This window comes from Lutra lutra, chromosome 3 (genome assembly GCF_902655055.1).
Source record: "Lutra lutra chromosome 3, mLutLut1.2, whole genome shotgun sequence".
NCBI lineage: Eukaryota > Metazoa > Chordata > Mammalia > Carnivora > Mustelidae > Lutra > Lutra lutra.
Window position 1 is genome coordinate 76,144,557 of NC_062280.1, and position 13,713 is coordinate 76,158,269.

Here is a 13,713-nt window from a genome sequence, read left to right on the forward strand (position 1 = left end):
CTGTCTGCAACTTACATTAAGTTGTAGTCCAGAAGTCCCTTTATAAGTCAGCCAATGGGAAGTTGAACATATTTTCTTATAGTTGTAGTGAAACAAACTGTATTTAGGTTTCCAGATTAGCCCATAAATATCAATTTAATTTTTGATGGGGTTGAAATGCAGAACATCTGAAATAAAAAGTAAAGAAATACAGTAAATGGTAAACTAGTAATCGAAAAATAGATAAAGAGTATAGCAGACTAAGATACAATTTTGTTTAAGTACTGATTTTTTTTCATCAGTTAGATAAGAGTATGGTGCTCAATCATGACTCATTGAAGATTTTAAAGGAGACTTTTCAGTACCTCAAGAACCTCCACCTGATGAAGATGGCTTTGGCTTTTTACTTTCACAGTTCCACCTTAACATACGTAAATTTTAGATTTTATTTAATACCACTATTACCCGCATTTTTATACTTTATTAGAAAAACTCAAATTTTTCCTTCCTAAGGAGGAAAGTCACTTTCTTAGTCACACAGAACACTTTACCTCTGACACTTCTGGTCACCATATGTGTGGAGGTGGTTTTTCCCCAAGCCCAGCAATTCCCTGTGACACCAGCTGGGTGTCCTTCACCGTAATTCAATTCTGACGCTGTGTATCCAAAGAGAGCATCAGATCCCCCAGGTTAAGGACTCAATCCCACAAGACTATCTCCCCAACACACACACACACACACACACACACACACACACTTCAGACACCTCTCAAGCCCAGCCTGTCACCTGTGCTTCTTCTGACCAACCCACAGAGGTTCCAATGACCCCCTCCTTAAGTTTGATCAATTTGTTAAGGTGACTATAGAACACAGGAAAAGAGTTTACTTATTATTTATCAGTTTATTAGTAAAAGGATATAATAGAGAATACAGATGAACATCCAAATGGAAGAGATGTGTAGAGCAAGGGATGGGGGAAGAGCGTGGAGTTTCCATGCCCTCTCTGGGTGTGTCACTCTCCCAGCACCTCCACATGTCCATGAACCTAGAAGCCTCTGAACTCTGTTCATTTGGGATTTTTTGGAAGTTTCATCAAGTTGGCATGATTGATCATTTACTCCATTTTCAGCCCCTCTCCTTTTCAAGAGAATCAGGGGTAGGGCTGAAAAGTCCAAGCTCCTACTCATGGCTTGGTGGCCAGCCCTTTTGCAAGGCCACCCAGAAGCCCACCCAGAGTTGCCTCACTGGGACAAAAAGACATTCCTATCACTCAAGAAATTACAAGTGTTTCAGGAGCCCTGTGTCAGGAACCAGGGTCAAAGACCAAATATTAGAACAAAAGATGTTCCTAGTGTTCTTAACACTCAGGAAATCATAAGGGTTTTAGGAAAAGCTCTGTACCAGAAACTAGGGACAGAGACCAAATATATTTTCTATTACCTCACACATACTTATCAGTGTGATTATGGCAATGCTTCTGGTTCTCAACTAAAAAGACACTCTCCTACAAGAAAGAAGAGAAAAATATTCATGCAATAATTGGGTGAAAACTAAGGGAAAAGGAGTATGCATTAGAAAGAATTGGCTGAGGTGAATAATATTGTGCCATGAGGAATGAAGAATTCAGATAGAGAAAGGATTATGGCTTGTGAGGGATTCTTGCCTATGAGGAAAACTCAAGAGATGGAAAGACATTTGGCTTTGAGCAGTTCTGTTGGTTCAAGTTGGCTGAGAGCTGTATGAGGAGAAAGGAGCAGCTACAGACTATTCCTCATTAGGGGTGTTCACTTGTTGAATGTTTAAAAATCAGAAAATGAGTTATAGCACAGGGCATGACCATAAAGATAGAGGTTGATTCTATGCATACAGTGTGCCAAGAAGAACTTCTTATTTATACCCGTACACCCTATTGCAAAGAGCCACTGTGCATTATACTGTAGGCTAAATCCTAACCTGCAGTGAGTTGTTAGAATAATGATAACAGGGGTGCCTGAGTGGCTCAGTAAGTTAAGCGTCTGCCTTTGTCTTAGTCATGATCCCGGGATTCTGGGATCGAGCCCTGCGTTGGGCTTCCTGCTCAGTGGGCAATCTGCTTCTCCCTCTGCCCCTCTCCCTGCTCATGCTTTTTCTCTCTTACTCTATCTCTCTCAAATAAATAAATAAAGTCTTTCAAAAAAAATAAAGAAAATTGCTAATTTTGATATGTAAATCCTATTTGTCCCATAAATATTTTATCCTGATGTCACCATTTTAAGGAACTCTTTTTCACAAAATTTATTTTTAAATTTATTCAAATTATACATAAATCAGGTTTAAGCAAGTCCCATAGCTGAGTTGCAGAAAATAATTCTGTTATAATTAAAATGTGATTTAACTGCGTATACATTAATATTTTTGCTTTTATTCCTTAAATCTAAAACATTATGGTATCACAAAGCTATTTTTCTCATAAAACTTTGGAAAATATCAGTGACACACAAAAGTTATGTTCAAACATACTATACTTTATGTCCTCTCAAAATATTAAAATTCATCATAGGAATTATCTGAATAGAGATAAATAATTTTAAAATGAGCTCATCATTAATATATTATGCCCTACCTAGAAAACTAATCCATTGTAAAACATGAGGAAAACCAATCATTTCTAACCCTTCAAGGCTAGGTCAGATACCAGCTCAATGAATCATTGAAATCTAAGTGTTATATTTCAACTCAAGCAACCAAAATCCTTGACTCAGCTGAGGACTGATGACACTTTCATTTGGAAATTTAACCCAACTTGGAGGTGGCTGGCCTTGCCCACGTTGTCAATTAACACACGATGTTTCACAGAAATAAGATCTGCATCACAATGTTCCATTTTAAACTTGAAATCTAAAAAATGACTTCTTTGTATTACCTTATAACAGATAAAACCAGCTTACTTGTGACTTTCTAATTGCCATCTGTCTTAGAAATATATTACATTTTAGACTTAAAGATAAATATTTTATTTTATTTTTTAAATTTAATTTTTTTTTGTGTGTGTATGTTCCAAAATTCATTGTCTATGCATATTTTAACTAGTAAGAAAGAAACCCTTAAGACGAAATGAATGGCCATTTTAGAATTCTCCTGTAAACTTCTTCAGAATACCAGCATCCTTTATAATCTTTATCCCTATTTTATTTTCTCCCAGAGTTACTCTCACTTACAGATGTTCCCCCAAGCCTCCAACACCACATCCATAGGTCACTCTAGGAAGGATGCATTGCCTAGCAGGCACCATGTCCCAATTTATTAGTCCTAGCTCCGGCTTCACACTTTTCCCCTCTCGGGAAAAATACCTGCAGCTCCTGTTAAGAGCCACTTTCAACCAGAATAAATTTCATTCCAGAGGTTTTGAGAAGAAGACCCAGAGGTAGTAGAGAGGCAAGATATCAGAATCCCGGAGGGAGGAGTCAAGATGTCGGAGAAGTAGCAGGCTGAGACTACTTCGGGTAGCAGGAGATCAGCTAAATAGCTTATCTAAAGATTGCAAACACCTACAAATCCAACGGGAGATTGAAGAGAAGAAGAACAGCAATTCCAGAAACAGAAAATCAACCACTTTCTGCAAGGTAGGACTGGCGGAGAAGTGAATCCAAAGCGACGGGAAGATAGACCGTGGGGGGAGGGGCCGGCTCCCGGCGAGCGGCGGAGCAACGGAGCAAAATCAGGACTTTTAAAAGTCTGTTCCGCGGAGGGACATCGCTCCAGAGGCTTAACTGGGGTGAAGCCCAGGCGGGGTAAGCGCGACCTCAGGTCCCGCAGGGTCGCAGAAGGATCGGGGGTGTCTCAGTGTCGCAGAGCTTACCGGTATTAGAACGGGGAAGCCGGCTGCAGAGACAGAGCCGAGGAGTGACTCTCAGCTCAGGGTTGCCTTGGACCGGTCGCAGGCTCGGTCAGCTCGGAGCGCGGCCGGAGGCCAGGGTGACGGGAGTCATTTGGCGCTGTTCTCTGAGGGCGCACTGAGGAGTGGGGCCCCGGGCTCTCGGCTCCTCCGGGCCGGAGACCCGGAGGCTGCCATCTTCATTCCCGTCCTCCGGACTCTACGGAGAGCGCTCAGGGAACAAAAGCTCCCGAAAGCGAACCCGAGCGGATGACTCAGCGTGGCCCCGGGTAAGGGCGGTGCAACTCCGCCTGGGGCAAAGACGCTTGAGAATCACTACAACGGGCCCCTCCCCCAGAAGATCTACGGGAAACCCAGCCAGGACCAAGTTCACCTACCAAGGAGAACGGCGGAATTCCAGAGGAGAAGAAAGCAAAGCACGGAACTCATGGCTTTCTCCCCATGATTTTTTAGCCTTGCAGTTAATTTAATTTTTTTTTCTTTTTCAATTTTTTTTCTTTTTCTCTTCTTCTGCTAAATTTTTTTTAACTTATACCGTTTTCTTTTTTTAACGTTTTTTAAATAGTTTATCTAATATATATATATTTTTTCCTCTTTTTATATTTTTTCTTTATCGGCTTTTTTTTAATAGTTTTTTTTTTCTTTTCTTTCTTTCTGAACCCCTTTTTATCCCCTTTCTCCCCCCTCACAATTCAGGATCTCTTCTGATTTGGCTAAAGCATATTTTCCTGGGGTTGTTGCCACCCTTTTAGTATTTTACTTGCTCCTTCATAAACTCTTATCTGAACAAAATGACAAGGCGGAAAAATTCACAACAAAAAAAAGAACAAGAGGCAATACCAAAGGCTAGGGACCTAATCAATACAGAAATTGGTAATATGTCAGATATAGAGTTCAGAATGATGATTCTCAAGGTTCTAGCCGGGCTTGAAAAAGGCATGGAAGATATTAAAGCAACCCTCTCGGGAGATATAAAAGCCCTTTCTGGAGAAATAAAAGAACTAAAATCTAACCAAGTTGAAATCAAAAAAGCTATTAATGAGGTGCAATAAAAAATGGAGGCTCTCACTGCTAGGATAAATGAGGCAGAAGAAAGAATTAGCGATATAGAAGACCAAATGACAGAGAATAAAGAAGCTGAGCAAAAGAGGGACAAACAGCTACTGGACCACGAGGGGAGAATTCGAGAGATAAGTGACACCATAAGACGAAACAACATTAGAATAATTGGGATTCCAGAAGAAGAGGAAACAGAGAGGGGAGCAGAAGGTATATTGGAGAGAATTATTGGAGAGAATTTCCCCAATATGGCAAAGGGAACAAGCATCAAAATCCAGGAGGTTCAGAGAACCCCCCTCAAAATCAATAAGAATAGGTCCACACCCCGTCACCTAATAGTAAAATTGACAAGTCTTAGTGACAAAGAAAAGATCCTGAAAGCAGCCCGGGAAAAGAAGTCTGTAACGTACAATGGTAAAAATATTAGATTGGCAGCAGACTTATCCACAGAGACCTGGCAGGCCAGAAAGAGCTGGCATGATATATTCAGAGTACTAAATGAGAAAAACATGCAGCCAAGAATACTATATCCAGCTAGGCTATCATTGAAAATAGAAAGAGAGATTAAAAGCTTCCAGGACAAACAAAAACTGAAAGAATTTGCAAATACCAAACCAGCTCTACAGGAAATATTGAAAGGGGTCCTCTAAGCAAAGAGAGACCCTAAAAGTAGTAGATCAGAAAGAAACAGAGACAATATACAATAACAGTCACCTTACAGGCAATACAATGGCACTAAATTCATATCTCTCAATACTTACCCTGAATGTTAATGGGCTAAATGCCCCAATCAAAAGACACAGGGTATCAGAATGGATAAAAAAACAAAAACCATCTATATGTTGCCTACAAGAAACTCATCTTACACCCGAAGACACCTCCAGGTTTAAAGTGAGGGGGTGGAAAAGAATTTACCATGCTAATGGACATCAGAAGAAAGCAGGAGTGGCAATCCTTATATCAGATCAATTAGATTTTAAGCCAAAGATTATAATAAGAGATGAGGAAGGACACTATATCATACTCAAAGGAACTGTCCAACAAGAAGATCTAACAATTTTAAATATCTATGCCCCTAACGTGGGAGCAGCCAACTATATAAACCAATTAATAACAAAATCAAAGAAACACATCGACAAGAATACAATAATAGTAGGGGATTTTAACACTCCCCTCACTGAAATGGACAGATCATCCAAGCAAAAGATCAACAAGGAAATCAAGGCCTTAAATGACACACTGGACCAGATGGACATCACAGATATATTCAGAACATTTCATCCCAAAGCAACAGAATACACATTCTTCTCTAGTGCACATGGAACATTCTCCAGAATAGATCACATTCTTGGTCCTAAATCAAGTCTCAACCGGTATCAAAAGATTGGGATCATTCCCTGCATATTTTCAGACCACAATGCTCTAAAGCTAGAACTCAATAACAAGAGGAAATTTGGAAAGAACCCAAATACATGGAGACTAAACAGCATCCTTCTAAAGAATGAATGGGTCAACCAGGAAATCAAAGAAGAATTGAAAAAATTTATGGAAACAAATGATAATGAAAACACAAGGGTTCAGAATCTGTGGGACACAACAAAGGCCGTCCTGAGAGGAAAATATATAGCGGTACAAGCCTTTCTCAAGAAACAAGAAAGGTCTCAGGTACACAACCTAACCCTACACCTAAAGGAGCTGGAGAAAGAACAAGAAAGAAACCCTAAACCCAGCAGGAGAAGAGAAATCATAAAGATCAGAGCAGAAATCAATGAAATAGAAACCAAAAAAACAATAGAACAAATCAACGAAACTAGGAGCTGGTTCTTTGAAAGAATTAAAAAGATTGATAAACCCCTGGCCAGACTTATCAAAAAGAAAAGAGAGAGGACCCAAATAAATAAAATCATGAATGAAAGAGGAGAGATCACAACGAACACCAAAGAAATACAGACAATTATAAGAACATACTATGAGCAACTCTACGCCAACAAATTTGACAATCTGGAAGAAATGAATGCATTCCTAGAGACATATAAACTACCACAACTGAACCAGGAAGAAATAGAAAGCCTGAACAGACCCATAACCAGTAAGGAGATTGAAACAGTCATCAAAAATCTCCAAACAAACAAAAGCCCAGGGCCAGACGGCTTCCCGGGGGAATTCTACCAAACATTTAAAGAGGAACTAATTCCTATTCTCCTGAAACTGTTCCAAAAAATAGCAATAGAAGGAAAACTTCCAAACTCATTTTATGAGGCCAGCACCACCTTGATCCCAAAACCAGACAAGGATCCCAACAAAAAAGAGAACTACAGACCAATATCCTTGATGAACACAGATGCAAAAATTCTCGCCAAAATACTAGCCAATAGGATTCAACAGTACGTTAAAAGGATTATTCACCACGACCAAGTGGGATTTATTCCAGGCCTGCAAGGCTGGTTCAACATCCGCAAATCAATCAATGTGATACAACACATTAATAAAAGAAAGAACAAGAACCATATGATACTCTCCATAGATGCTGAAAAAGCATTTGACAAAGTACAGCATCCCTTCCTGATCAAAACTCTTCAAAGTGTAGGGATAGACGGCACATACCTCAATATTATCAAAGCCATCTATGAAAAACCCACCGCAAATATCATTCTCAATGGAGAAAAACTGAAAGCTTTTCCGCTAAGGTCAGGAACACGGCAGGGATGTCCGTTATCACCACTGCTATTCAACATAGTACTAGAAGTCCTAGCCTCAGCAATCAGACAACAAAAGGAAATTAAAGGCATCCAAATCGGCAAAGAAGAAGTCAAAATATCACTCTTTGCAGATGATATGATACTATATGTGGAAAACCCAAAAGACTCCACTCCAAAACTGCTAGAACTTGTACAGGAATTCAGTAAAGTGTCAGGATATAAAATCAATGCACAGAAATCAGTTGCATTTCTCTACACCAACAACAAGACAGAAGAAAGAGAAATTAAGGAGTCCATCCCATTTACAATTGCACCCAAAACTATAAGATACCTAGGAATAAACCTAACCAAAGAGACTAAGAATCTATACTCAGAAAACTATAAAGTACTCATGAAAGAAATTGAGGAAGACACAAAGAAATGGAAAAATGTTCCATGCTCCTGGATTGGAAGAATAAATATTGTGAAAATGTCTATGCTACCTAAAGCAATCTACACATTTAATGCAATTCCTATCAAAGTACCATCCATTTTTTTCAAAGAAATGGAACAAATAATCCTAAAATTTATATGGAACCAGAAAAGACCTCGAATAGCCAAAGGAATATTGAAAAAGAAAGCCAAAGTTGGTGGCATCACAATTCCGGACTTCAAGCTCTATTACAAAGCTGTCATCATCAAGACAGCATGGTACTGGCACAAAAACAGACACATAGATCAATGGAACAGAATAGAGAGCCCAGAAATGGACCCTCAACTCTATGGTCAACTCATCTTCGACAAAGCAGGAAAGAATGTCCAATGGAAAAAAGACAGCCTCTTCAATAAATGGTGTTGGGAAAATTGGACAGCCACATGCAGAAAAATGAAATTGGATCATTTCCTTACACCACACACGAAAATAGACTCAAAATGGATGAAGGATCTCAATGTGAGAAAGGAATCCATCAAAATCCTTGAGGAGAACACAGGCAGCAACCTCTTCGACGTCAGCCGCAGCAACATCTTCCTAGGAACATCACCAAAGGCAAGGGAAGCAAGGGCAAAAATGAACTTTTGGGATTTTATCAAGATCAAAAGCTTTTGCACAGCAAAGGAAACAGTGAACAAAACCAAAAGACAACTGACAGAATGGGAGAAGATATTTGCAAATGACATATCAGATAAAGGGCTAGTGTCCAAAATCTATAAAGAACTTAGCAAACTCAACACCCAAAGAACAAATAATCCAATGAAGAAATGGGCAGAGGACATGAACAGACATTTCTGCAAAGAAGACATCCAGATGGCCAACAGACACATGAAAAAGTGCTCCATATCACTCGGCATCAGGGAAATACAAATCAAAACCACCATGAGATATCACCTCACACCAGTCAGAATGGCTAAAATTAACAAGTCAGGAAATGACAGATGCTGGCGAGGATGCGGAGAAAGGGGAACCCTCCTACACTGTTGGTGGGAATGCAAGCTGGCGCAACCACTCTGGAAAACAGCATGGAGGTTCCTCAAAATGTTGAAAATAGAACTACCCTATGACCCAGCAATTGCTCTGCTGGGTATTTACCCTAAAGATACAAACATAGTGATCCGAAGGGGCACGTGCACCCGAATGTTTATAGCAGCAATGTCTACAATAGCCAAACTATGGAAAGAACCTAGATGTCCATCTACAGACGAATGGATAAAGAAGATGCGGTATATATACACAATGGAATACTATGCAGCCATCAAAAGAAATGAAATCTTGCCATTTGCGACGACGTGGATGGAACTAGAGGGTATCATGCTTAGCGAAATAAGTCAATCGGAGAAAGACAACTATCATATGATCTCCCTGATATGAGGGAGAGGAGATGCAACATGGGGGGTCGAGGGGGTAGGAGAAGAGTAAATGAAACAAGATGGGATTGGGAGGGAGACAAACCATAAGTGACTCTTAATCTCACAAAACAAACTGAGGGTTGATGGGGGGGAGGGGGTTGGGAGAGGGGGTGGGGTTATGGATATCGGGGAGGGTATGTGCTATGGTGAGTGTTGTGAAGTGTGTAAACCTGGCGATTCGCAGACCTGTACCCCTGGGGATAAAAATATATGTTTATAAAGCTGTAAAAAAAAAAAAAAAAAAAAAAAGAAAGAAAGGATGAATCCCCAAGTTTTGTAGCAACATGGACGGGACTGGAAGAGATTATGCTGAGTGAAATAAGTCAAGCAGAGAGAGTCAATTATCATATGGTTTCACTTATTTGTGGAGCATAACAAATAGCATGGAGGACAAGGGGAGATGGAGAGGAGAAGGGAGTTGAGGGAAATTGGAATGGGAGGTGAACCATGAGAGACTATGGACTCTGAAAAACGATCTGAGAATTTTGAAGGGGTGGGGGGTGGGAGGTTGGGGGCACCAGGTGGTGGGTATTGTAGAGGGCACGGATTGCATGGAGCACTGGGTGTGGTGCAAAAATAATGAATACTGTTATGCTGAAAAAAATAAAAAAAAAAATCAAAAAAAAGATATCAGAATCCCAACATTTAATTTTGGCCTGAGACCGTATAATTTCTAGGCTTATAATATGTATGGCAGTGATATTTATAATGTCAGTTTTCTGGCTAAGGGGAAGGTAACAGTGAGTTTAAGTGGAAGAAGAAAGAAAAATCTCACTTTCTATTTTGAAGTTTTGTTTTGTTTGTTTTGTTTTGTTTTGAACAGACTATCTTAAATTACATGTTTCACCTGCATAGGGCAGAAGGACCTTCAGGGGTATCCAATTTTAAACTGAGCAGTGGGCAGCATTCTGCTTTGGAATGCCATGCAAACATAGCAGGGGATAAGAGAAGCCAGAGCTAGTTCAGGTATTCTATGCTCTTTTTGTATGATTTTAACGGATTAGATGGCCAATCATTTAACAGCCAGGAAAGAATAAGGTATTTTGGAACAGATCAAGGAATGAGAAAGCTGGTCCCTGAGTTGCTGCTTTTGAGGGAAAGAACTGATAGGACAGCCAGTCACTATCTAAAGGAGTGACTTTTAAATGACTAGGATATGGTGTGTCAGGAAACTTTATTACTTGACTTTCTCTCAAGCCTGGTTCTCACCTGTGTAGTTATCCAATTGTTTTTTATAATAAGTAGAAAATTTATGATAATAATTATGATAAATCAGAAAACTGATTCAGAGGTAAAGACGTCTCCTTTAGGCACATGGAACGTACATCCCTTCACACAAAGTTGCCATAGCAGATAGGGAATATGAGAAGAGATTTCTTCACTTCTACGTCAGTATGAAAGACTCTGCCCACCCCATGGATTTATTATTTCATTTCCCAACTCAAGTCAACCAGTTTTATCCAATTCTAATTCATTCCTTAACCTATAACAACCTGGATGATAACCCTTTTCCAGATGTAGTCCTTCTCTTTGAAAAGTCACTATCAACACTGTCTAACTGCCAAATCTAAGTGAGTCCTCTCTTCACTCCTCATTTTTCTTGACGTCCTCATGATGCTCCTCTTGCCAGGGTTTCTTCTATCTCTGCATTCCTGAAGCACTGTCTTTGCATAGCAAGCCTGGAACCCAGCCCTTATAGCAACATTTTAATTATTTTTATTATTAGTTTTATATTTATACAGCTTTAGTTATTCACTCAAGTTTATTGACTATCTGGGCAGAGGACTTGATGCTAGGGGAATAGTAGTGAACAGGGTAGATGAGATGTCAGCCTGAAGGGACTCTGTAGTCTAATGAGAAATACAGAAGAGAAAATAGGAAACTACAACCAAGTGTGATAAAGTCTGTGGAAAAGTCTACAGTTTCCTTCCTTGCTAGATTTCAGGTTCCTTTAGGATAAGAACAGTACTTTGTCTTTGTATCCTCAGCATCTAAGACTATGTTTAGTACAAAGTGGGCCTCAATAAATATTTGAATAAATGAATGCATTGTTTATGTGTGTGGTGTGTAGCACGGGTTGTAAACACAGTAACCAAGGTCAATGTTTTCCCATAATTTCAGTTTATAGGTGGGCTGAGTACATAGCTGTTTACACCTTGAGATTTCCAAAACAGCAATAACCATGCATTCCCAAAAGGAAAAAAAAAAATACAACCACTCATTTGCAAACTAAAATCCCAATTATTTGGGCAAACTCCTTCATCCTTGAACTGAAAACAAAATTTAAAGTTCAAATTCTCCTGGGGAGCAAGTCATATACTAACATGAGCACACTTGTACTAACATCCATATGACCTCTGCTCGCTCCTCAACTTTTGGAGAGAATGGAGCACTGGGTATAGAGGAAAGGGTTGGGCAAGATAAAAACACACAAATTGGGAAGACTCAGGACTCTGACACTGATTCTCGCCCAGTTCACTATGTTGCCAATGTCTGTCCCTGACTTCTAAACTTTTATTTTAAAGGATGATAAAAAATAGCCAAGTTATTGGGCACCAGACTACAAACAACACACTTCCCCCAAATACAGAGTTTCAGGGAAGATTAAGAGGTCAGCAGTAGGGGTGCCTGGGTGGCTCACTGGGTAGGGCCTCTGCCTTCGGCTTGGGTCGTGGTCTCAGGGTCCTGGGATTGGGCCTGCATCGGGCTCTCTGCTTGGCAGGGAGCCTGCTTCCCCACTCCCTCTCTGCCTACTTGTGATCTCTCTCTCTCTCTCTGTGTCAAATAAATAAATAAAATCTTTAAAAAAAAAAAGAGTCAGCAGTATAAAGGTGCATTTTGTGGAATATTTTACTATTTCATAATAGGATCCAGATACGGAAGGCTATAATTAGTTCAAATCAACTAGGCAATTATTTATTAAACATTGACTATATACAACACACTATCTTTTGGCCCTATGGCAGCCAAAAGAATGAATAAAATAAAGAGCTTAAAATAAACCAGAAGAAGCAATCCCTCTGCTGCTCATTGTTCCTGAGAGTGACTGTGGAGATTCTTTGCATAACAGTTCCCAGAGTACTCAGCATACTTCTACAGCACGTTAGCTTTATTACATTGGATTGAAATTACTGCTTAGTTTTCTATTTTACTAGACAGTTCATCAGTATCAGATATTTTTTTTTCTGATCACCTACTGGCACTTTGCTGAGTGTTAGTGAAGCAGATTGTAATGGGGTGTCCTGGCCTAATGTGAATCCCAAGAGATTTTGACACTAATTACTGAGTAAGAAAAACTGACATTTAAATGCTTCTTGCAGTTTGTTTCCCTTGAGAAAAAGATGTGAATTCAGTTTTGGGGGAGCACTACTCCTTTGTTTCAGAGAAAACATCCTGGAAGATCTTTTGATCTTCTGAGTATGTGAATATGTGTAGGTAAACCATGCACTCTGTTCTATAATGGAGACTGCAGATAATAAGGCTCCAAAGACCTTAATCTGCTTTTCATAATCATATAAAAGGTTGTCTTCATTGTGGCACAGCTGCATCTCTGCAAATTATCTTTTCTTTCACAGAATATTTCTTTCCTATAAGTGGATTTAAATTGTATTGTCTCTGAAAGTGTTTTGGTTAGACACTAGGAGATGAATGTGTTTTCTTGTTCAAGCAAAAAACCACGAGAGATCAGTGAAGACTGGAAGCCACAGGAAGGATGTGAATGCATCTTACCTTAGACAGAAGAATGGCCTGGGATTGCTGAAGCTCAAATTGGATTATCCTGTATAAGTCCCATATTGGGGGTCATTCCAGATTAATAAACTCAGCTTTGGGGAAACTACTGTTGCTCTGAATTATCTTTGGAGCTAAAGAAAGACCACACCTCTCTGGATGGGTATAGTGTTACCACAAAAGGAAGAGACATTCCCACTGTCAGTCTTTCCAAAAGATTTAGAGTGGCAAGATGTAGACACAGAGAGGGATGAGCCTGTGATTGTCTCTGGGCCTGGGGCACAAGGGACCTATAATCCAGGTATGAGAGACGTGTTCCAGGCATTCCCTCTATTAGGAGGTAAACTGATCCCTGAAACAGACAGATAGGCCTGAGATTGGACAGAGAAGATTCTGCATAATAGAGAATGCTTACAGAGGGCTTTAGTCTACAAACTCACAGAACCTCGGTATCTAATAACAACTGTGTGATTCCCCGATTTTCCTTTT

The 13,713-nt window shown here is 39.8% G+C and overlaps 1 protein-coding gene across 4 annotated transcripts in view; it reads right to left on the reverse strand.

Annotated features, from left to right (window-relative positions):
• The window catches only part of ZNF385B (zinc finger protein 385B), a 402,524-nt gene that overhangs the window by 308,671 nt on the left and 80,140 nt on the right, over positions 1–13,713 (reverse strand). For all 4 annotated transcript variants that reach the window (XM_047722313.1, XM_047722315.1, XM_047722316.1 and 1 more), the window contains exon 2: positions 16–167. The gene's annotated coding sequence lies outside the window, so the exon portion shown is untranslated. The remainder of the gene's footprint in view (positions 1–15; positions 168–13,713) is intronic.